Here is a 7915-nt window from a genome sequence, read left to right on the forward strand (position 1 = left end):
GTATGGAAAATCATATCAGTCCATGTAAAACAGACTGCAGACATTCTTTGAAATCAGTCCACCACCCAAAATTATTTGCACAAGATCAAAACCAGTGCCAAATGTTAATAATCTAAATTAACAGAATTTTGCAGCCAATCTATATTAGCAATATGGATTGTAAAATAGAAAGGGTTCAGACTTATTTATGTTTGTCAAACTGTCTGGATGCGAAAGTGCTCACTTCTCTTTTTCTTGTCATCTCTCTCAGTCGCCATCCTAATCATGAGCCATCTCTTCAGATTTCCCTTGTACTATGATCTCTATATCTATCTGTCATCCAGCCTTGAGTGAAGTGGCTCTTCTACTCATCTGACAGAAGTAGAGTTGGTTTGCCAAATTTCCATCACTATCACTCCATGGCACAGCTCTGGGATATTAATAAATAGTTTGTTACCTAGGGCCACCCAGCATGGATTACTTTAGAAGCATCTTTTATCTTAGTGCAACAATTACAGTATTTAGTAGGTTAAGGGATATAGTGTATGTAGGATTTCAGGAAATCCTTTCGCAAGGTTTTCATTCCTTAGTTGAGATGCAGAGCACAACTATTTTAAGGATTAGCTCTTCCTTTTCCGAACACATGCTTCTTTGATGATACCACATCCTTCTATCTTCCTCTGTGGAACAGAAATGGAGAATAGTCGCACTGGGGGAATTATTAGCCTCAGCCTCCTTTATACCTTTAAGGCAATTACATTCCAAGACAAGAGTATCTAATGTGCAACACTTTCAGCATGTGTAACTTAGGTAGTTTTATGAAGTCATAAAAACCTTCAGATATATTCTTCTTTTAAGGACTGTCATTCGCTATAAACCTTTAATGCAGGTGTTTATTTTTTTAATGTTTTGAAAGTGGAAAATGTTTTCTAATAAAATATATGGATATTTTTTTACTCTGTAAAGAACTCTGAGAATCTTTTCTTTTTCCCCGGTGGAGAACTAAAGGCAGAATTTTATAATAACCAAGGATAATTATTTTGCTTATTTATGTTTTAATTTGACACTCGGCACCATGCTATCTGAATGTAATATTGCTGCAGTGGAAGAGCATACAAAATAGTTTATGGAGAGTGACAACTTTCAGAGCAGTACTTTAAAGAATGAATACTATATACAGGCATCTTTTGCATAGTACCCTGAACTGGGAAGATAATATGTGCGTCATAGGGAATGTAATTTCTGCCAGAGATATCCCAGTAAAAATTATTCCAGATGCATCATTCTCAATTAAGATGTACGGTTGAAAACAGTTCACATATTTCTAAGCCGGAATCATTGCCTAAAGTGGTAGAAGACTGAGCACAATAACAGGCACAGAAAGTGCCAATGTTCCTTTGTCTTAACCAGGCAGAGCTAGCTGAAAATTTCCCATCAACATGATTTTCTGAAGTAAAAGGCTGTGTCAGTTACAGGCAAAAGAAAACCTATCTCTCTAAGTATTTTCCTTCCCAAACAGTCCTAATCTTTAACTGTTCACCTTCATATCTGCTCAGAATTGCTCTTCTCTCTCAAAGTTTCTCAGAATCACACCTCCACTCCCACAGCCAAACAACTTCTTCCTTGGCACCTTCACTATGAAGTATTTCCCCCCACTTCTCTATCCCTTCGAACCTTTTTTTTATGTCTGTCAGTCCTTCTGACTTCAACTTTGTTGGGAAATTTCCCCCTAAATTTCACCAGATTAAAACCACTTCCTACTGAATAATCCATCACTTGGTTACGTCTTTCTGAAGTGCAGAATTGAAAAATTGCTTTGCCCAGTGACACTTTGCCTTTACTGGCAGTCATTCAAGTTTGTTAGAATTTTGTTGTTATTCATACACCAGGTGTAGGAATTTTTCCTATTACCAACTATGGATTTAATTCTAATAGTTGAAACAAAGCATATCAGAGGACAAAACTATGTCCCCAAAATGTATTTTTTAGCTGAACACTTGTATGCACAGCAAATTCCCATTATCAAGCTGACGTAGCATTTGTATACAGACAGGATGTCTCCACTGGACAAAAGCTGTTTCTATGGGAAAATATCCCTGTCTTACACACACACACACACACACACACACACACACACACACACACACACTCAGACACATAATCAAACCCACAGTTTCTGTCAGGAAAACAAGCCCAAAAACTTTAATTTTCCTCCTCACAAGTAAATATGTTCTTGGCTAAAACTTTCTGTTCCATCAGGATTTTTCACAAGAAAAAGACTTTTTTCTCAAGCTGCTGTATCCATGGGGCTTTAATCATAACTCTCTGAGTTTCACCAGCAAACTGGAAAAGATACTAAAATGCAGGGAGAGCAATACTGCAATGGTGTTTAGTGATCACCTCATTTCCAGCACACCTCACTTCTATTTCTAGCAATCCCTTTAAAGCAGAACATGTTGCAGAAATCTTGCTTGGAACGACAAAGACATGAGTAAGTGTGACAAGCTCCTTGTCAAGAAAAAAAATGTTTCAGTCCTCTGTCCAAACAGATTTCAAAAGACACGATGAGCTACCAGTGTTATTTGGAAATGGACACAGAGTGACAGATCAAGTATGGCTTTTAACTGATGACCACATAGTAAATAGGAAGAAAATTACTCCAATGGACAATTTAGGCACCAACATTATCTAGCTCTCCCGATACTTCCGTAACCATTTCTATCTTGCCTAATTTGTTCAACCTAGTCAGCTAGGGTCAGGAAAAATGAAATTCTTCAAAGCAATAAAAAAACAAAGCAACACTTCCATTAGCAGTGCTGACATCCCTGATGGCTCACAGCCTAACCTGGCGGACCAGCTTAATTTCTGAAGCCAATGAAACACATCTGACCTCCCAGAGTCTAAGCATCAGAATATTCCCTTTGAAGAGAAGCAGGTGGCCCAGATAAAACACCTGTACACACACACATGCGGACCTACATAGTCTATGTTGGTAGAGTTTCATGAGGCTCCATCCACCCTGGCTCTGCTTGGGTCATGGGCAGGATGCACATCTTATCCAACCTGTTTGGAACCTATCATGGATGTACTCAACAGTGCAGCACTGTCCTTATTCTCCACAAGACATCAAGGGTATCTCTCCAGCTGCCACTCCAACACCACTCAGGTCTACGAATACTGTGGCTTATCTGTTATATCTCTGCATATGTCAGGAGTACATTCATGTACCTAATACAGAAAAAAACCCTGCGTTTCAGGTGCCATCACTCCCTTGGGATGAGATTCAGTCTGAGACTAAGACATCTAAATTCAGGAGCAGGATTCAGCTGACTAAATAAAACTGTGCAGTGCCATTTCAGGCAGCCTACAGTATTTAGGACAGTCAGGTGGAGCACCCTAAGGCATCTCTAATGGCAGGAGACTTCAGTTTAGGTAGCTCAGATGTTTACCTATGGCCTGTATAATTCCCAATGTAATCAGAGAAGATCTTAAGAGTTGCACACACATACACATGGAGTTACATTTAAGACGTCCTATAATGTGGAAAACACTCCTGTGAAGACGATGGATATGACAGAGGACCTACAACAAGAAATAACTTCCCATAGCAGCAAGTTGAAACCAGGGAGGGTATCTCAGGGAATCTAAAACATCAGTGAGTCCATGTGTGGGCATCTGAATTCTGTTGCCAGTCAGTACATTCAGCAGTGCCTAGAAAGTGACTCAGTAATGCTGAAAACCCTCAATAGGGTTTTAGTAAGATTATAGTAAATACCATCATTTAGACACCTACATTTAAGCATCTCTACCTGGAGCCAAATCCCGTCTTCCTGATCAGACAGATGCAGTCAGAGCAGTTGCAGGATCAAAATTGTCCACCATTAGACAGTAAGTCTGCAAACCTTAGTTCAGAATGGCAGGAGAAATTCTGGTTTGCTACACCACTCAGCAAACTTGGACAGATAGACTGTAGAGTCCCTGTAAAGGGGAAAACAGGATGATAATGACCAGCTCTATCAAAGCGGTATGAATTGAGACACTGAAGTCCCAGTTACTTAAGTAGCTCTATACAGAACTAGCAATTAAGATGATTCTAGCAATTGCACAGCGCTGACCATCTATGTGGTGACCACATCACTTACCTCAGCTGACCACACAGTTGAGAGTAATGAAGAAAGCAAAGCATCCCGTAATTGCTGGACTTTAAAACGCCGGTTCACTATAGTTTTCCATATTTACTGTTTAAACAAAAGATGCAGTTTATGGCCAAACTATCAGGACATTGAATACCTGAACTCTATAACAGTTCCCACCATGACCTGCATGTGTGCATTTAATCTTGGAGAGATGGAACAGACTAATCAGGGAAGATATTAGGCTGCTTACTTTTCATAGATTCCATTGAGATTCAGATCAAATAAAAATATGTCAAATATTTTGGTTGATCTCCACCAGAGGAGAAGCCAGAGAAATCCACCTAATATTTTTTTGTCAAGAAGAGACAAATTCTTTCATTATGGTGATGAATATTATCAGTAGGGGTAGGAGAGCTGCACTAGAATTCTTATATTATTAACAAACTGCCCATAGCCAGGTATACATAGGGCAATGTCATTCATAACATCAAACCAACAGTAACACTCCAGTTATTTATAAGTTTCTTGTTGTTCTTGCTTGTGACCTAAATTTACAAGAAGTCTGAGGTTAATTTTCTTCTTGCCAGAGTTCACTGCTTTCAGGAACATTAAATGTTTCATTGCTATGTTGAATTCTGGCTTCCTCAAACTCTACTGTCATTCTGTCACTGCTGCCTCTGTGCGTTCCCTTTAGGTGATGTTAGATCTATAATCTATTACGTTCTGCAAATAAACTTCCAGTGTACTGGCACTTGCTATTCTACTTTAAAAACCTTTCTTTCAACAGTAGCTGACAAGGACTTGGCAACTAGTCAAAGCTGTTCCCCTTTAGAGAACAGGAAGGCTATGCCTAGGAGATGTGAAAGGAAAAGCCAAATTGTGTTAAACTCTGGTGTTAAGAGAGCCAGGAGACCAAGGAAAGCAAAAAAGAAGAAAGAGTTTGAATTAGTGTAGTAATTCATTTGTGTTGTTATTGTTAATTACCATGTTTATCTCCAAAATCATAAGCATGAAGAATAAATATGCATCTCTCCAGATTAGACCAACTTTTTCTTAAAGTAGCTAACCTGTGCATATTACTACAAAGGAACTAAAAAAAAAAAATTAAATTGCGTTGAATCTTCTGAAAAACCTGAAGCAGACAGTGTTGTGGCAGCAAACCTTTCTACTCTTTGTTCATTATTAAGTGAATATATCTATTATTTACAGAAAGACATTATCTGCCTTACTGCCTCAGCCCTTTAGGATCTTCAGTTAACTTAGTGCCTTTCAGGACTAACCTTGATACAAAATACTATTTTTTTTTAGCCCCACAGCTCTGAAGGTTTGCCAGCACCGAGAAAGGCCTTTACAAATGTACAGATAAACACAGGTTAACTGATGGGACACTGAACGTTGATATCCGAGGTAGATAAGGACTGCTTCGCATCAAATCGCGGTTCAGCAGCGATTAGCTGGCACACGCCTTAACACCGCAGCCATCTCAAGTAAACAATGAGCATTACGTTATATAGCAAGAGACTAAAAAATTAAATTTTACTGGCGTAAAAGACCTGCTAAGAGGACTTGGGAACGTGCTATCCCTCTGGTCAACTGCCAGCCTCAACAGGCTCTCGGTCAGATTGCCAGCGAGGCAAAAGGCACCCCCCGCGGCAGGAAGGCACCGAGGTGCCCGGTTGTTCCGCGGAGGACCGCGAGCAGCCAGCAGATGGTAGCAACTGTCGGTCACTCCTAACCTGAGCTGGATTCCTGACACAACTGAGATGCGAAAAAACTCAGCATTTCACTATCAACAGCAAAAAAATCTGGGTTAGTCTTTGCTACAGCTGATTTTAATTGATAGGTGAAAATGTTTTCAGAAATACTGCTGACCTATAAGTGGACTTCTTAAGCTATACTGTCCATTTAAGTCAATATTCAGAGGAAAAGGAACACTGGGGCAGAATGGCATTGTCAGAGTGTGTGAAAATGTTCTGAACAGATGGAAAGACAAGGAGAAAAAGACTGTCTTGTCTGTCCATGGCTTTGAAAGAAGGGAAGTTAATAGAATAAGAACAAAAGGGTTATTACATATGTGCAGAACTTTCAAAAATCTGTAGCCCTATGTTTCCAAAAACCTGTCAAGTGTCTTAAATGTTAAGTATCTTTATGGGGAAAATATAAAAAATGTAATCATCATACTATGAGGAACACATGAAAGGAGCAAATAGCTCACTGTTGAAAAAAATTTCTTTTAGAGGAATACTCTCTGGTCCATAGTAACTGTTGCTGATCGAAAATTATTAGCTTGAAACTACAGGATGTGTCTTATAAAAAGAATTTGTAAATTTAATAACATAATTTCTGCATAAATTAAAATATTTTAATAGAATGTACTTGCTAAATAGTTGAATAAATGCTAATTAAGGGAAACATCTGCTCTGAACAAGAGCATTTACCACAGGCAAAGTGCTTGTCTGCAGTAGCAGTTTGCATGAGGAATAACAGAATGCAAAGCCTCAAACTGTATTTTTACTCTGACAGGGAGTTTAAGGATATGGCATGTTGAGTTTAACACGCGTTGTGTCCCTGATTTCCATACCATACTTGCTTAGTTTTCACAGGAAAAACTGAAAGAGGTGGGAGGAAGTGGGAAGATGTTGCAAATGATAAAATATGACACTCAAAAGCTTAAAAGGGGTACTTAAGTCAAGCTGTGGTTTTCCGGTTCTTCATTTTCTTTATTATCACCACTAATAAAGGATCTTAGACACATCTGTACATCTCTATTTTCCTCAGAAACACCTATGTCATGTTCACATGCTGCCTGTGAAGAAAGTACAATGTGCTTAGTGGTCCTGCAAACAGCTTTCTATCAAAAAAAGGGCACAAGATGAAAATGCAACCTGAAGATCCTCCATCAGCCTTCCCAGTTTTTCAGAACTGCCAAGTTATACTAGTTTGGAATCTTTTTTTCTTTTTCCCCTCCTTTTAGAAAAGCAGCATCTCTGTTCCTGAATAGACCCAGAGAGCAGAGCTGCTGAGTAAGAGGGCTGAGAGCTGGTGTAGATAATAGCAAAGCTCTGCCTGCCATTTTCACATCCCTGCTAAGCTGTCTGTAATAAGCATTACAATTAGCTTCTGATAGCTGCTAAGAGGCCTGCATGGAACAGGCTGGCTGTCTGAGTATGGGTCTTATTAGTGAGTTGCCTCTTCACAAAACTGCCTTCACAAGTGACACCCTTCTCAGCAGTCTCCGCGGAAGCAAAGGACTAAACCTATTCACAGACTGAACAGCCTGTAAAGCCTGTACCCTAAAGGACACAATAACAAGAAAATAATATAAAGGAGAATGAAGGAGCAACGACAGGATTGCATAGAAGAAGCTGCACTGATGCCAAATGGAGCATAATTTTCATAAAGGTGTTTTTTTGACCTCTGAGCTATCAGCCTTATCATTTTCTCTAGGGCTAAATATGCTTACAAGCTAGTTTCAACAACAAGCAATTCTCATGCCAACATCTGTAGCTTTTAGATATGGGGGGAAAAAAGCTTCCTTTTAAAACTTTGATTTATTCCCCACAATAAAATAAAATTATGGTGTAGTTGAAAATAACAGCAGCCCACAGTTCTCAAATACCTGGTAAAACCTAATTGGTTGGCTGACCCCTTGCCTGTGCTTCCTGATTATGCTATCACTAAAATCTAGTTATAATGATATTTTCTTTATTAAATTATGTGCTTCTGGCAGACATGCTCACTTTTGCAAAGGACAAAGAGTATAATGTACGACCTCAATGCAGTTAAACATCTAAGTCCTC

This window comes from Manacus vitellinus, unplaced genomic scaffold (assembly GCF_001715985.3).
Source record: "Manacus vitellinus isolate BGI_N305 unplaced genomic scaffold, ASM171598v3 scaffold_2_pilon, whole genome shotgun sequence".
In the NCBI taxonomy this organism is placed as follows: domain Eukaryota; kingdom Metazoa; phylum Chordata; class Aves; order Passeriformes; family Pipridae; genus Manacus; species Manacus vitellinus.